We start from the raw sequence: 17,481 nt of genomic DNA, 5'->3' as shown, positions 1-17,481 counted from the left end.
GGGAAAATCATGCAAAATATATTTACCAATTGAATTATATTGCTGGACATAAAGAGCTGAATATAGGAATCTACCCCATTACCTTGGTCTATGAGTATTTTTCCTTGTAACTGTCAGAAATAGGCCATGAAAAATGGGAACAAATAGAATGGTTTTTATTTCCTAGTCAACAATATGCTTCCTAAGCACCCCACAGCTATAGCCTAATCTAAACGGTAGTGTGTACCCATTTCTCATTCAATGGGAATTAGATTTACTATTCTTGATTATACTATTTCAGTTGAATAAAAACCTTAGGAATCCCATTTTAAACAAAGCAAATCCAGGAAAAGTGCCTAGTAGCTAAAAAGAAATAAAAGGGCACACATATGTTACTAAAAATCTCATGATTTAACTTATTTAGGAAACATAAGTAGCTAGAGCTTTGTATGTGTATGTGTGTACACATGCATGTACATGTGTGTATATATACACATCCAGATATTTATATACAGACATATAAATACATATGCCTAGAGATACATTGATATACTTTAATATTGGGATTAGGAAATGGATTTGTGCTTCCATAGATGTAGAAGTAGCTTCTATCATTCTATCATTAGTGATCCCTGAAATTTAGTCTTAGTTGCCTAAAGACCACTAAGAGATTAAATGACATTCCCAGGATCAAACATGAAGCATTTGTCATAGGCAAGACTTGAACCCAAAATGTTCCTAGGGTCCAGGTCCAGTTTTCTATCTACTTTGCCAAGTTATCTCTCGGTATTCTTGAATACTGAGTAAAGTATACTGCATATGTATGTGTTTTATGTGTATATATAAATACTTTATATTAGCATATGTATGTCATATGTATATAAGTACTTTATGTATGCATGCATGTATATATTTTGTATAGATATGTGTGGTATAATAATCTTTGTGTGCGTGCATACACTTATGTTCATGTGTATCTACGCACATATCCACATAGATAGAGATAGATATCTCACATAGAAATAATTTGCTGGATCTGAGATTGTGTTAAAATGAGTACTCTTTGTACCCACTGATATACTAATAAATGTTTAACAATGGTGGGGAGGGTGGCAGGGGAAAGAGGATTATAAATATCCCACACTTTAAAATTTAATCTATATTATTAATATTTTTCCATCATTTTCTTAAGTCTAACCAATCACTAAACCATTAATCAAATCTTGATTGGTTTGCAAATTTCCAAGATGTAAATACTAACACTGAAAATTTAATAATCAACTTTTGTTAGCCAGTTAAAGCTGGTTCCAGCATATCATGCCCCGAGTACTGCAGATGACAAGTTAATACTGTATCTAATCCTATTTAACTCTTATTCTTGTCCTCTTGAAGTCCTCCTTTCTAATTAATATTTCGGTGAATGGGACCAATTTCTAGTTCTGTTGAGATTGTGTAAAAATAATTGCTATCCATTGGTTATCCCTCACTCTTGCCTTATTAATGTTGTTGTTGCTGCTGTTATTTTGACATGTTTTTCCAATTTTTTTTCTAATTATATTTTGATCCTCTTACATAAATCTTGGTTGATACCTTATAATATATGTCCCATATATACCATATATGTGTTTTTTGTATCCTCCATTAGAAAATAAGCATATTTAGGGCAGAGACTATTTTACTTTTGTTTCTGTAGCACCAGCACTTAGGCCAGAATTCAATATAATAAGCACTTAATAAATTTGTTGATCAGTTATTATCATTCTTATTGTCTGCTTATACACATACATACTTCTATACATGCATATACATTTACATATATTATATGTTAAACAGACATTACTTGAGGAGAAGATACACAGCATCCATCCTGGAAAGACAAGATGCAAGAGTCATATCCAGAACAAGAAGGATTGTGAGGGGAGGCAAGTAAGGTTTTCAAAGAGGAATTAGACCAGAAATGGAATGTGAGGGTATTAGGATTTCATGAACTATCATCTTACTGAAAGTGTTGGATTTATGCTGCCCTCCTTCAGGTTATCCATTCAGATGTGGTATGATCAAAGGTACAGACATATCTTACCAAGTCGATCCATAAATTCAGAGCACCTAGCTCTCTATCATTTTATTTGCATATTTATCAACTTGGCCCTTAGTGAATCAAATCAAATTCATTTGTTTTAAGTAGGCTTATAAATTGATCCACTTGATTGTTTGAATATTTTCATGGAGAAAAGTATTAGAATTGAATCCAATTTTAAAATTATCACATTTTGGCCAATTCCTGGTCAGATTTCTGAGCTTGTCCTCTATCACTCCTAGCTTCAAAAAGTGGAGAAAAAAGCATTTAGCCAATGTGATTTTTTTAAAATTTCTTCTTCATGAAAATATTTTATTAATTTATTCATCCAATAGTCATTAAACATTTGTTGTTCAGTCTTCTCTGAGTCTACATGACTGCGTGAATATTTCTCCATGAAATTTTCTTGATAAAGATACTGGAGTAGTTTGCCATTTCCTTCCTCAGTGTGTCCTCATTTTACAACTGAGGAACTGAGGCAAACAGGGACTGACTACCCAGTGTCACAGAGATAGCAAGTGTTTCAAGTCAGATTTGAATTGAACTCAACTTTTGCTGATATCAGACCTCATGCTCTATTCACTATACCACTTAATTGACCCTTTTACTCCAAATTGAGCATTTACTCCAGGAAAACACTGGCCAGATACGCTGGATGATAGTAAGATGAATAAAAGCCCCTGTTCTCAAAAAATGTATTGTCTAAGAGAAGAAATAAAATGTGAATATAAGCATCTATATTGTGAGTACCAAAAATAAGGAGACAGTTTGGTCCTACAGGAGTTAAATAGTAAGATAGAGCCCTTGAAGTTGAAGCATCAGGAATAAATTCCTGAAAGAGAATGGGAAGGACTGAATTGGTGGAGACTAGAAGAAAGGTATGTTGATGAAAGGAATGTGGCATCTAGTAATCCCAGAGGCATAAAAGTGAAGGCTTTTTTTCAGTGATTAGTCACATTAAGGAAGAAGGTTAAGATAAGTAAATATAAATATATGCATGCATTTATATTTATCTGAATATATTATTTACTACTTCTCTAGCAGAATGAAAGTTCTTTGAAGGTTTGTATTTACATTTAATAAAAGATAGGAAGTTTGGGTTTTATTTGGTGCAGAGTTTCATACTCTTATCTGTGTATGTTTCCTTCTGGGATTAATCATGTTTTGCCTTTCTATCCCAAGAGACCTACCATAATACTGGATGCATAATAGAAATTTAATAAAACTAGTTTAATTGAATTGTATTGGTAGCAATAGAGAACTATTTTGAACAGAAAAGAGATTAACCTTGTGGTCATGTGCATTTAAAGGATACACTAGAATTGGGAAATTCATCACCCAAGTTAAAATTAAGGAGATGCTAATCAACTGGGGAAGAGCTGAATACATTTTGTATACAATTAAGAAATGGTAAGAAATGATGAGCAGAATGTTCTCAGAAAAAACCTGGAAAGACTTCCATGACCTGATCCTAAATGAAATATACCAGTATATAGAGTAATAGCAATGTTGTAAGATGATCAGCTGTGGATGACATAACTATTCTCAGCAATACAATGATCAAAGACAATTCTGAAAAACATGATGAAAATACTATAAATACATAGGGAATCATCCAAGTGAAAAATAATGGAGGCTTCATCTAGGGTGGTAACAATGGAAATGGTTTTCAGAAACAGTACAGAAATACTGTAAAGGTGAATTGAAGTCATAGTGTTAGTCATAATGAAGGACCCAGTTAGAATGAATACAGAGCATCTTGAATCTAACTAAAGGCATGGGTATATAACATTAGCATGTGAAAAATGACAATTAGGGCATCTGCCATCAAAAAAGACAAGACTCACTGAATTTTTCTATAATTGTTCTTCCCCCACCAATACCACCCCATCTCACAAGTTCAGCATAAGAGTTAAAACCAAAAGAAAAAAAGGAAAAGAAAAAGGTTTAAACAAGGAGGGAAATCCCTCCATTCTTTATCATTCAATACACATTTGTGTAAATTAAATAGAATCAGATAAAAGGCTAGGTGAAAAGCCAACTGACAGTGCTCAAATCCCTGAAGAACTAGGAAAAAAAATAATTAGAAGCAGGACTATGCTTTTAGGATAGAATACAGAAAGATAAGAACAGTATGATGAAGTAGCTGCTTTGCATATAACTAAAAAGAAACAATTTCAAAGATTGAGATTATTTTAGACTCTCCAGGCATACATACCTTGGTCCTCAAGCATGGGAATTCTCTTGAGTTCATTTCCATTCCTTTTCTAGGCAAAATAGGGATCTCCATATCTTACTATCTAGATGGAAACTCTATTTCCCTGGGGAAACAATATTAGTGTGAAAATATGGTAAGAGGAAGCTAGCACAGAAGAGTCCTTACTGTTTTTCCCACTAGTGATAATGAAGAGAAAGCAGATCTGCTCAGCATGAGTAACTTTTTTTGTTGTTTTCTTTGCTAAGGATAATAATCATTGCACTTGAAAGGCAATGGAGGTAGCTAATAGAGTTGAAAACCAAAATAACTAGAAAGCTAAGAAAACATCTCTCTGTGAAGGATAAATTCATTATCAACTCTCCTATGTGAACTGCATCATCAAGTTTTGAAAAACAAATTGGCAGATAAGTCTGCCGAGCCATTGCAAATAATATCTGAAAGATATTTTATTAAAGACAAGGCATTTACCGTTTATTTTGCTGCTACTTCCTAAAAATCATGAGACCTTTCCATCTAACTTGGCAACTAAAACTTTCTAAATGTGTTGTCTCCCCCCTTTAGAATGTGAGCTCCTTCAGAGAAGGAATCATTACTTTCCTATTCTTTTTTCTTTAAGTTCCCAATTCTGATTACATTTTATCTCCATTATTTTTTTTTGTTTCCTTGTTCCAAATTAGCTTCCATTTCTCAGGTTTCAATTTCATTTTTCTGATTTAAGTTTCATAACTCTGTGGAAATTAGACCCTCATCCAATTCTCACACTTCCACTCATGCTGCCCTCTTCTCCTAGAATACCTATTGAGTCATTCAGTTATGGGTTATATCCAACTCTTCATTACCCTGTATGGGGTTTTGGCATTTCTTTCTCCAGTTTTCTATGTAGTCAAATCTTAAGCATCCTTCAAGTCTCAGCCTAAGCCCAACTCTACCAAGAAGTTTTTCTCTCACGTTAATCTTCTCTGAACTTCTATTATATTTATATTCCATATCACACAGTTAAAAGTTAATGCTATCCAAGTATCTTTATATGCAGCATGTTTTAAAAATTTTAGTGCAGAGTCTGCACTAAGCCTATAAGCCATTCTTCATCTCCCATTGGTCTATTTATATTATTGTAGTGTTATAATCAAGGAGCATATTAAGCTTATGCTATTCTATAATTCCCACTTCACATAACATAGTAATGACACATTGTCATTATTCCATAATTGCTTAATGAGAAAGCAAAATGTCTACAGGACATGTGAATTTATTTTCCAACCTATAGATACAAAAACAGTTATGAAATTACAGAATTAAACATTTTTACTTATCATAATACAGCTTTCCCACCTGGTGACTAGAAATCTGTGATTAATTATCACAAATTATCTATATCTAAATGTAAAAAGGAAAGAGCCCTAACTCTGAAGTCCAAGGACCTAAAATCAGCTCCTTCTTCTGATACTGCCTGTGCAATCTTATGTAAATCATTTCATTTTCTAGGGTCTGAGTTTCCTTATTTATAAAATGAATTTTCTATAATCCCTTTTAGCTCTAGGGTTAGGATCATGTGATCTTAGCTTCATAGTACCTCAAAAGAAGAAATCCTGAACCCAACAAAGTAGTCCTGTGGAGCTTGGGAAGGGACCCCCAAAAGTTGGATGTCACAGGGTGTCTCAATAGAATTTGCAGGCTTGAAACCATATTCAAGTCAAGGTGTAAAGTTTATTGTAATTGTAATGCCAATTGAAGTGGGCTAAATTCCAAAAGAATTTATCAAAGGACCCAAGAGAAAAGAGATAAATTTATAGGGCAAAATTGATCAGAGTTTCATATTACTTATTTGCTAATTTTATGGCTTATGAGTAGGTTTGAGGGGTGGGCCATTCACAATTGTCTCAGACAATTGGTTATCACTGACCAACAGATTAACTATCTGACAGTCAGTAATGTTTGTAAAATTATTCTAAGGCCAAAGACTGAAATCATTGATAGATTATTAGAACTATAGCATTCTAAGGTCAGAGGGCCTTAAGATCATTAATATATCTTCCCTAAAAGCTAAGGGAAGAAATATTACTATATTTCTAGGCCAGAGGACTTTTATAATCATTGACAGAGAGATTGCCAGAATAATAACACTCTAAAGTTGAGGGAGAGGACCTCAGGATCACAGATTCCAAAGCCAGAAGACTTTAGAATTACTGATAGATTGTTAGAACAGAAGCACTTCAAGGTCTGGATGACTTCCCTAATGCTGTCTCACCTGGAAGTATATTTCATCAGCCTGAGCATACATGTTTATACTTTCAGTGAGTACATGCATGTCACATCTAAAGTTCTTTTTATTTCACTGTATTCAGAAGCCCACTTGCAGCTCAGTTAAATACAACAGAGAAAGAGCTCAGATTTAAATAGTCCATGAAATGGGGATAATAAGAAAAAATAATGGTCCATTTTAGTTAAGATTTTATTAAAAGATATGATTTTCATTAACCACTTTTTCTATGAACTTTACAAGAGTCTGAATCATTTCTATCCACAATAGAAAAGGTACAGAATATGTTTAACTGGAATGTTGTACCAATATAACATTAGTATTTTCCCTAAAACAACTCTTTTATACTCAGCTTTCTTTAAATATAATTTACTATAGAGACAATATTCGTACCAAACTGTTGAAATGAAAGCATACATCTTGCCTTTTTGTTAAGAACTGGTAGGCATCCTAATCACTTTTAGGCAGTTTTGTTTAATTGTTTTGGAATAATGTACCATATAGGGACATTGTTTGGATGATTGTTGGGGACAATCTATTGTGTCAAAACGAAAGTTATCAATAGACAAATCATTTATAACTCCCTTTCTACCAGTGCTTATTTACCAAGTATTTCTAAAACTAAATAGTGGGAATGTGTTTTGTTTTTCCTGGCATTACTTACCCTTTTTTCAGAAGTGTCTTATTACATTTGGTTTCAAAGCCTCAAGACATTTTCTGAGTAGTTCAGTGTACAGAATAGTATCCAAGAACTTTCAGATATTTCTTTAATAGGCAGGAATTGAGAAGCATTGGAAGAGGAAGGGGTTATAGAAGTTTCCTAAATATGGGTTCCAGTCAAGGTCTAAGCAAGGAGAGAAACTTCCTCTTTTCAAAGGTCATTACAAATAAAAGGCACCTGAATGAAATGCAAACTACACTCTTGGGGTTGCTCCTTTCATACAGCATTGATTGTATTCATTGTGATCTGCCCCTGAGACAATTCCTGCTTTGTTGCTCTCATTTGTAACCAAAGTTGACATAATTTGAGGACAATTCCAGAAAAGTACGAGAATAGCTTTCTGTAATTTGTGAGCTTCATTAGCATTGAATTTCAAAATGCCACTCTCTTTTGGTGCTTTGGCTGATAAAAAATGCATCATGGTACATTAACACCACCTGTGATCCACATTGGATAGTGGGATATATCAAACTGGAATTCAGTCAAATATTCATCACACAAAAATATATTAGCTTATTTTTTAATAGAACTGTTAAGTGTGAGATCAGGTTAAAGAATATTTACACTCATTTATTCACTAAAAAAAATTATTTCTCTTATACTTACTGGATATAGGACACTATCCAAGGAGATTCAGGAATTACATAAAACATCCCCTGACCTCATGGAGCTTAAGGTATGGACTGGTCTTAACCTAACTTCATTCTATCTAAATCTAACTAATATTCCTTTTCTCACCTGACATATGGGTAGGAAAACTAGAAGCACTAGAAGTAGGAAAAGATAGAAGCAGTAAGAGGAAAGACAGGTAATAGTAAGTACAGAGGGCAGCCCAATGCAGATGTAATTGCAGAAGCAGAGGGAGTTGTCAGTTCCACCAAAGGATCAATCAATCAATCCAATATTTAGTAAACATTCATGCCAACCATCATACAAGGTGGTTAGGACACAAGAACAAAAGATGGAATTGAAGTAAAAATAAGTACCAGAAGTAGTAATAATAAAAAGATTTGGGAGAGCATAATTGTAAAAGAATATAATAAAGAAGTATAATAGAAATTCAGTTTGCATCATAAAGAAATTATGTGATAAGCATCCATTACAGATTATAAAAATTTGCTATTTTATTTACATATATAGCTCATGGGCCCAAGCAAATACAACTAGGCAACAATAGCCATATTAAATGAGCAATTTGCATTTTGGGGAACACAATTTTTAAAGTCTAGAGGCATCAAAAGCAGGATCTAGAGAATAAGGAGAGAAACTAGGAATGAATTTTTGAAGATAAAGGCAAGATCAAAGGAGGATCCAGGTGGAATCTACCTAACAGAAGAGGTCCCAGACCAGTATAAAGATACACCAATCAAAATCTTAGAGATTGTTGAAACTATCTTTAAATATGCTAACTAGACAGTCTCAGAAATTGGAGTTCTAGACAATGGAAAACCAAATGGGCAGATTAAGAGTTTCAACTCCACTAATTAGATTTGGGCCTCTCATTATTCTGTACAAACAGGACAGTCTGGGAGACTAGTTTCCTTTTTACATCCTTTTGTATACTTGATTATGATTGATAATAACAAGATGAGCTCCTTTTACTTTTTCCTGATAAGGGAAGAGAAAAAACTGGTTTTAGACTTTTCCACCAAAATGATCCCTACCCAATGGGAACTGACATTCTGATGGGAGAGACAAGCACATACATAAATATATACAGCCAAGTGCATAGAAAGATACATACATTCTGTTTGTGTGTATGTACATATATAGGTTCAAGCTGAAATAAAATCACTGCCAGACTAGCAAAAACTAACTAGTATTTTAACCAAGGCAAAGGAACTATAACACCAGGTTTATCACACAACACTAGGTTTAAGGAGTTCTTAGAGGATAGAGTTAAATTCATTTAATGTAAAGAATTTCATGTAAGGCTCCAGCCTCTGGAAGCAGGTCATAAGATGTTTTGCATAACAACCAGAAATCCATAGAGTAGGCTGGAGGAAGCTCAGGAGTGGTGACTTATGATGAAAATCCGGATCTTTTCTTTTTTAAAAAAATTGGTTTTGATAGTTCTCTTTTAACTGGTTTCAATCATTCTCACAATTCACAACAATTTCACAAGAAATTATTTTGCACATCTTCAGATCTAGAAAAAATAACAAGAACATTTATCTGGAAGAATAAGAGGTCAAGAATTTCAAGGGAATTAATGAAAATTAATTAACTGCAAATGAAGATGGCCTAGTTGTACCAGTTTTAAAACTATATTATAAAGCAGTGGTCATCAAAACCATTTGGTACTGGCTAAGAACTAGAGTAGTGGATCAGTGGAATAGATTAGGTTCATAGAACAAAATAATCAATGACTGTAGTAATCTAATGTATGACAAGCCCAAAGACCCCAGATTTTGAGTTAAGAACTCACTATTTGAGAAAAAGTGCTGGGAAAATTGTAAACTAGTATAGCAGAAACTAGGCATTAACCCACGCTAACACCATTTACCAAGATGAAACGGGTCGTGATCTAGACATAAAGATTGATATTATAAACACATTAGAAGAACATAAGATAGTTTACCTCTCAGCTCTGTGGAGAAGGAAGAAATTTGTGACCAAAGAAGAACTGGAGATCATTATTGAACACCAATTAGATAATTTTGGTTATATTAAGTTAAAAAGTTTTGTACAAACAAAACTAATGCAGACAAGATTAAACAGAAAGCAATAAACTGGGAAAACATTTTTACATTCAAGGGTTCTGATGAAGGCCTCATTTCTTTTTTTTTTTAATTTTATAATTATAACATTTTTTGACAGTACATATGCATAGGTAATTTTTTTTACAACATTATCCCTTGTACTCCCTTATGTTCTAAATTTTTCCCCTCCTTCCCTCCCCCTCCCCTGGATGGCAGGCATTCCTATACATATTAAATATGTTATAGTATATCCTAGGTACAATATATATGTGCAGAACTGAATTTTGTTGTTGTTGTTGTTGTTGCAAAGGAAGAATTGGATTTGGAAGGTAAAAATAAATGATAACAGTTTACACTCATTTCCCAGTGTTCCTTTTCTGGGTGTAGCTGATTCTGTCCATCATTGATCAATTGGAATTGGATTAGCTCTTCTCTATGTTGAACATATCCACTTCCATCAGAATACATCCTCATACAGTATCATTGTTGAAGTATATAATGATCTCCTAGTTCTGCTCGTTTCACTCAGCATCAGTTGATGTAAGTCTCTCCAAGCCTCTCTGTATTCATCCTGGTGGTCATTTCTTACAGAACAATAATATTCCATAACATTCATATACCATAATTTGCCCAACCATTCTCCAATTGATGGGCATGCATTCATTTTCCAGTTTCTAGCCACTACAAAAAGGGCTGCCACAAACATTTTGGAACATATAGGTCCATTTCTGAAGGCCTCATGTCTAAACCGTATAGAGAATTGACTCAATTTTGTAAGAATTCAAGCCATTCTCCAATTGATAAGTGGTCAAAGGACATGAACAGATAATTTTCAGGTAAAACTGAAACTATTTCTAGTCATATGAAAAGGTGCTCTAAAACCATTCTGAAGAGCAATTTGGAACTATGCTCAAAAACTTAACAAAGTGTGCATATCCTTTGATCCAGCAGTGTTTCTGCTGGGATCACATCTCAAAGAGATCTTAAAGGAGGGAAGGGACCCACATGTACAAAAATGTTTGTGGCAGCCCTTTTTATAGTGGCAAGAAACTGAAAAATGAATAAATGCCCATGAATTGGAGAATGGCTAAGTTATGGTATATTAATGTTATGGAATATTATTGTTCTATAAGAAATGATCAGCAGGATAATTTCAGAGAGGCCTAGAGAGACATGAATTGATGCTAAGTGAAATGAGCATAGATAGGAGATCATTGTACATGGCAACAAGATGATAAGATGATCAATTCTGATTGATGAGGCTCTCTTCAACAATGAGATGATTCAAACCAGTTCCAATTGTTCAGTGATGAAGAGAGCCATCTACACCCAGAGAGAGGACTGTGGGAACTGAGTGTGGTTCACAACATAGCATTTTCACTCTTTTTGTTGTTTGTTTGCATTTTATTTTCTTTCTCACTTTTTTCTGGTTAGATTTGATTTTTCTTTTGCAGCAAGATAATTATATAACTATGTACGGACATATTGATTTTAACATATATTTCTACCATGTTTAACATATATTGAACTACTTGCCATCTAGGGGAGGAGTGAGGGAAGGGAGGAAATTGGAACACAAGGTTTTGCAAGGGTTAATGTTGAAGAATTATCCATGCGTATGTTCTGAAAAATAAAAAAGCTTTAATGAAAAAATTTAAACTGGTTTTGATAGTTCTCTTTTTACTGGTTTTAATCATCCTCAAGCAATTCACAATCCTGGGATCAAGAAAGTCAGCTGCATTCAATAATATCTGTAATGTTATATGTTTATATGTGTATTATATATATATATATATGTATATATATAGTTTGTGTGTTTATGTGTGTGTAGTATACACAAAGCAGTTTAATACAGAGTTATCTTAGAAGGAAGACACTAACATTTGGGAAGACCTGGCAATGTTTAGTGCAGAATATGTTGCTTGAGCTGCATTTCAAATAAAAAATGCTTCTGAGATAAAGGTAAGAAGTTTGAACAATCCAGATTGATATTCAAGGATCAAGATCTGACCCTCTTCTTCAAGTGGGTTAAAGAAGAAAAGCTGGTTCTAGAAGAGAAATGCTCCTGAAAGAAGAAATATTATTCAGATGGTAGCACCTTTAGGGAAAGTCCTGTTTGTGCCATTCTACCCACAGCTTGCAAGGGCAAGCTATCTAGAAATCTAAAATCTTATACTATTGGCTTTTTTAATAGTCAGCTCATTAGCTAGAAGACAGATTTTTATTTATTAGGCTATTTGAACACACAAAATGAAGTAGAAATTATTTGAAAATAAAAGGCCAAACAAACCATCTTCTATCTCAATAATTTGGATATGTTAAGTAAGAATGACATTGTTGTTTTCCTTCCAGATTACCCAAATACTTGCTCCAATTCCTTGCATAACATTATAAATAAAAAAAAATACAGGCCCCAAAGCATTTTTCATTGCAAATATTTTGATCAAATGTGACTTTTTCTAATATTTTGGTTAATAAGCTATTATGAAACTATATTGTTGAAAAAAGTAGAACTATGACTCTAAAACAACCTGAATTCATTCGTTATTAAATACCCAAACACATAGATTTTGCAGGTGTTAAATTAATTATAGCAAAGCACTCTAATTGCCCTATGAACCCAACAGCAAACACATTGAAAACTGAAAGGGAATTTTCTTTTAAATCAAGTTAAAAGGATATTTCCATTCATGTCATAATGTACAACACATACTGTGAGTGGTGCATCACTACAGAGGAGCTCAAATTAGCATCTTTTTCCATAAAATGGTAAGAAAATGAAATACTTAGTCCTTAACACATCATTACAATAAATCTTTCCTTAAGTAGAGAACCTGTTAAAATAATCAAATGAGGTAATGAAAAATATGTCAAATAACATCTATAGAAATCATATAGAAACCTTAAAGCACTATGTAAACATTAACTGTCCTTGTTTTTTCTTGGACTAGGCCAGTGCGCTGATCTCCCCACTCTTCTCTCAATTACCATACTCCTACACTCAGACACTTTTTCAATGCTTTTACATGTATTAGTTTTGTTTCTGTGGATAAATTTTAAGTTCATTAAAGTGCAGGACAATTTTGTCTCTACAAATACCCCTACAATGCTAGATATATTTGGTTGCTGTTCAATCATGTCTCACTCTTTGTGATCCTGTGAACCATACGTTCACACAATTTTCTTGGAAAAGATACTAAAATGGTTTGCCATTTCCTTCTCCAATGGATTAATATAAACAGAGGTTAACTGATTTGCCCAGGGTCGAACAGCTAATTTAATTTCTTATTTCATTTCAGATCTTCATGACTTCAGACCCAGCACTCAATCACAAAGCCACCTAGCTGTCCTTAAGACATGCAGCAGCCCCTTAATAAAGATTGTCAATTTAAAGCTTGCAATAGCCTCAGAGGTCATCTATTTCAGAGATATAAAATTAAAGTTCAATACACATGAGCATAAAATGCAATTGGAAATAGATAATTTTGATTATATAAAATTTTGCACAAACAAAATTAATGCTACCAAAATTAAAAGGAAAACAGAAAATGGAAGGGAATTTTTTGCAACATGTTTCTCTAATATAGGCCTTATTTCTCAAATATATAGTGAAATGAATCTAATTTTTAAAAATATAAGTCATTCCCCAATTGACAAAGGATCAAAAGATACAAAAAGGCAGTTTTCAAAAAAAAATTAAAGCTGTTTATAGCCATATGAAAAAATTCTCTAAATTACTAGATTAAAACAATTCTGAGATACTACTTCACACTTATCAGATTGGCTAATATGACAAAGGAAAAGGAAAATGATAAATTTTGGAGGGGATGTTGGGGTGCTGATGCATTGTTGATGCAGTTTTGAACTGGTATAATTATAATGGAGAGCAATTTGTAATTATCCTCAAAGGGTTATAAAACTGGGCATATCCTTTGATCCAGTAGTACCATTGCTAATTCTATGTCCCAAAGACATCAAAGAAAGGAGGAGAAACTAAGGACCTATTTTGTGGTGGCTAAGAATTGGAAATTGAGAAGATGGCCATCATTCGAGGAATAACTAAACAAACTCTGCTATATGATTATGATGGAATATTATTGTGCTATAAGAAATGACAAGCATGATGATTTTCAGAAAAAACTTGGAAAGACTTAGATGAACTGATGTAAAGTGAAATGAGAAGAACCAGAAGAACATAGTACACAGTAACAACAATATTATTCAATGAAGAATTGTGAATGATTTAGTTATTCTCAGCAATACAATGATCTAAGACAATGCCAAAGTATTCATGATAAAGAATGTTATCTACTTCCAGAGACAAAACCGATATGATAACTGTCTGAATACAGGCTGAAGTCTATTATTCACTTTCTTTTGTCATGGTTTTTTATTCAAGTCTTCTTGTATAATTATATGGAAATGTTTTACATGATTGCACATGTAATATGCTGGATTTCTTATCATCTCAGGGAAGGGAGAAAGAAGGAAAGAAGGATAGAATTTGGACCCAAAACTTTTTTTTTTAATGTTCAAAAATGACTTTAAAATATAATTTGGAGACAACTACATGGGGCAGTAGATAGAGCATTGGTCATGGAGTCAGGGGGATCTAAGTTCAAATCCAGCTTCAGACACTTGACTCTTATCAGCTGTGAGACACCAAATCACTTAACCCCAAATAACTCACTAAAAAAAGAAGCAAACGACAAAAAAAAAAATCTATGTAATTGGGAAAAAAATAAAATATATAAAAAATAAAAATGCAATAGGGAAACACTTAAGTAAATAAAAATATAGTAAAATATAGATAATTTTAATGAATAGTCTTCTACATCAATATGAGGGAGAAGGATCAGTTTCTATTTCAGTTTGACACTACAATTCTATCATCAACCCTTTCATTTTACAAGTGAAGAAACTCAAGTAGAAAAAATTTGATTTGCCCAAGATCACATCAAATAAAGAGAAGAGATGGATTTAAACCCAAATGGGTTTAAACCCAAATCCAATGCTCTGTCTCTGGCCTCTTGTCACATTGATTAAACATATATTTATTCACCCAGTTAGCCTAAAAATGTTCAATAAAATCTCAGTAATTGAGACTAATTGTGATCTAAGTTATGGAAAAACTTTAAACATACTTACATTTTAAGTGCATACATTTTAAGTGCATAAGTGAACTTAAACTACTAATTAAGTATTTTAAGTGGGGCTTCCCCTGGACCTATTTTAATAGAGAAGACTCATCTTTAATTGGTAATATATATTTGCATATAAGCAATTAATATGTTAAAATGCCTTGAAAAATTTTTTTGTTTTCCTAAATATATTTTAAAAATTATGGTATTATCAGAGGTATTCTTGATTCATCTCAACATACCCAATCAGTCCTAGTCTTATGGGTTATACCTTCACCTTATCTCTCACATTTCTCCTCCTTTTCATAACTACACTTATCTCCTAGTATAAGGCCTCAGCACCTATCATCTATACTAATGTAATAATCTTCTAAATGCATCTTTCACATAGACATCAAAGTAATTTTCATAAAATCAGTTTTAGGATTTAACTTTTCCCCAGTCCCCTTCTCAATAAACTCAAAGCTCTTTTTTACCTCTAGGATCAAATACAAATTTCTTTCTTTGGCATTTACACACTTTCACAAGCTGACCCTAACCTACCTTCCCAGGATCATTATGGATTACTCTATCTAAATGAGTTACAAAAAGTTGGATATAAAATGACCAAATAACAAAGCATGTGTACATGTTATCTGCTTTCATAAATTAAATCTCTCAAGTCTAAGCATTGCTTTGTAGAAGGCCACAGATAGTAAGGGAACTCTGGGTGAGGTATAAGACCCTTCAGCCCAGAGAGAACCTGCTAACAACGTCTGGTTTGGCTTCCAATGTCCCCTAAGGAATCTTGGTCTTCCTGAGAAGTCAGGGGGCTGTGACAACCTATATTGTAAATAAAGCAGATACTAGATGGCAAACTACATACAATAGCAAGTTGTTTATGTGATCCTGCATGTGCACTATATGTTAGCACATGTGCAGTGTTGCTTTGGTTATATAAGGATATCAGGGTATATAAGGGTGAAAGAATGTGGAATAAACAGACTCCATATTTTGACCATCCATGTGAGTCTCACTTCATCACTCCTCTTCTAAGACCAAGGCCTCGGGCTGTTACCAAGGTCCTCCAAAGAGCTAGACTAGACACAACATTTGGTGCCCAATGTGGGGCCCTAGAAGATATACAACATTTGGCATTCAACAGGGGGCCTTGCAAAATAGGGCACAAAGCAGGTTGACTGACATGATCAGTAAGTTCTGTTGAGAAGTCCTTGTGATCCACGTAGGGTAAGTAAAGACAGGCAAGTGGGAAGATTTGGTAAGGACTAATCTAATCACTTTTGTTTTTCAGCCAAAATGAGGCAAGTGCTAACAACAGAGCCTCCCTCCAGAGGGAAGTATGAAACATGCTTAGTTAGCTTAGTAGAGAAGCAAGGTTTGTTGTTAACTCAGAAATAGATCACTGAGTTCTCAGATGTTGTGGAGGAGAGTTTGGGACCAGAGATGTGGAAGATAGTGGGAGAACAACTAACCGAATGCAATGGGATAAAATTGGCTTTAAAGAATCCCACAAGTTTTAAAAGGAGAAAAGATTTTTACTTGGGTGACCAAAGAAGGAAATACGAGGAGAAAAACAAGCACAGAGTTGGTGCTGGTAAACCTGGAGGTTACAGCACATGGGACAGAGCTAAGAAAGTCTTTTTTAGTATCTTGTTTATTTACATTGTTTGTTACTGCTCCAGGAGGTTTGAGGGGCATGGTCAGTTGGGCAGGAAGGGAGATAACTGTCCTGGGAGGTTTGAGGGGTGTAACCTCTGTTTTTCAGCCCACCTTCACTTCCCCTTAAGCCCACACATGTGCCCTTGGGGTATCCTCTGCTTCCTGATCCTATTCCCTCATCTCTGCTTTCTTGGGAGGAGGAGGAGCAGGAGGGGAGGTAACACCATCAACCCCTTCAGCACAGTTTTGTCCTCCTATATCTGGAGGTAAGGAAAAAAAAAACTGAGATATTTTACAGCTTTACAGATGTATTTACAGTTAGGATTACAATTTAACACTTTGGTTTGTTCTGCAGGACTGCTGATGAAGGCCTGTCTTCACTTATACTTATCCTTATCCAATGGAAAATTAATACAATGGTGTGGGTGGAAGAGTAGCCCTTAACCAATGAAAAAATTCAGGCTTTATTAGATATAGTTATAATGTCCACGCTAACTCCTTAATGTCCGGGCTAATTTTCTGGAGAGCCTCAGGATCAGTCAGAGTCAGGATCAATCAAAATCCTCCTCTTTAGGGGGAGAAGTGAAGGAGGAAGGCAAGCTGCTTGCAAAGATGAATCCTGGACTCTGGAGTCCAAAGTCTGAAATCTCTCTCCTCCTTGTCCTTTGGCAGAGCAGCTCTGACTCTCTCCATTAGCCCTTTGCCTATGATTACCTCACCACCA

At 34.2% G+C, this 17,481-nt stretch overlaps 1 long non-coding RNA gene across 1 annotated transcript in view; it reads left to right on the top strand.

Moving 5' to 3' along the window:
* Nucleotides 1-13,335, top strand: part of LOC141541166 (uncharacterized) — a 28,379-nt gene extending 15,044 nt beyond the window's left edge. Inside the window, exons 2-3 of the long non-coding RNA XR_012481674.1 lie at nt 7,871-7,931; nt 13,257-13,335. This is a non-coding gene — a long non-coding RNA (uncharacterized LOC141541166). The remainder of the gene's footprint in view (nt 1-7,870; nt 7,932-13,256) is intronic.
* Nucleotides 13,336-17,481: the final 4,146 nt, after the last annotated feature.

The sequence above is a fragment of the Sminthopsis crassicaudata genome, chromosome 4, assembly GCF_048593235.1.
Source record: "Sminthopsis crassicaudata isolate SCR6 chromosome 4, ASM4859323v1, whole genome shotgun sequence".
NCBI lineage: Eukaryota > Metazoa > Chordata > Mammalia > Dasyuromorphia > Dasyuridae > Sminthopsis > Sminthopsis crassicaudata.
Note: the sequence above shows the minus strand (reverse complement) of the source record. Positions and strands in the feature narration are given on the sequence as shown.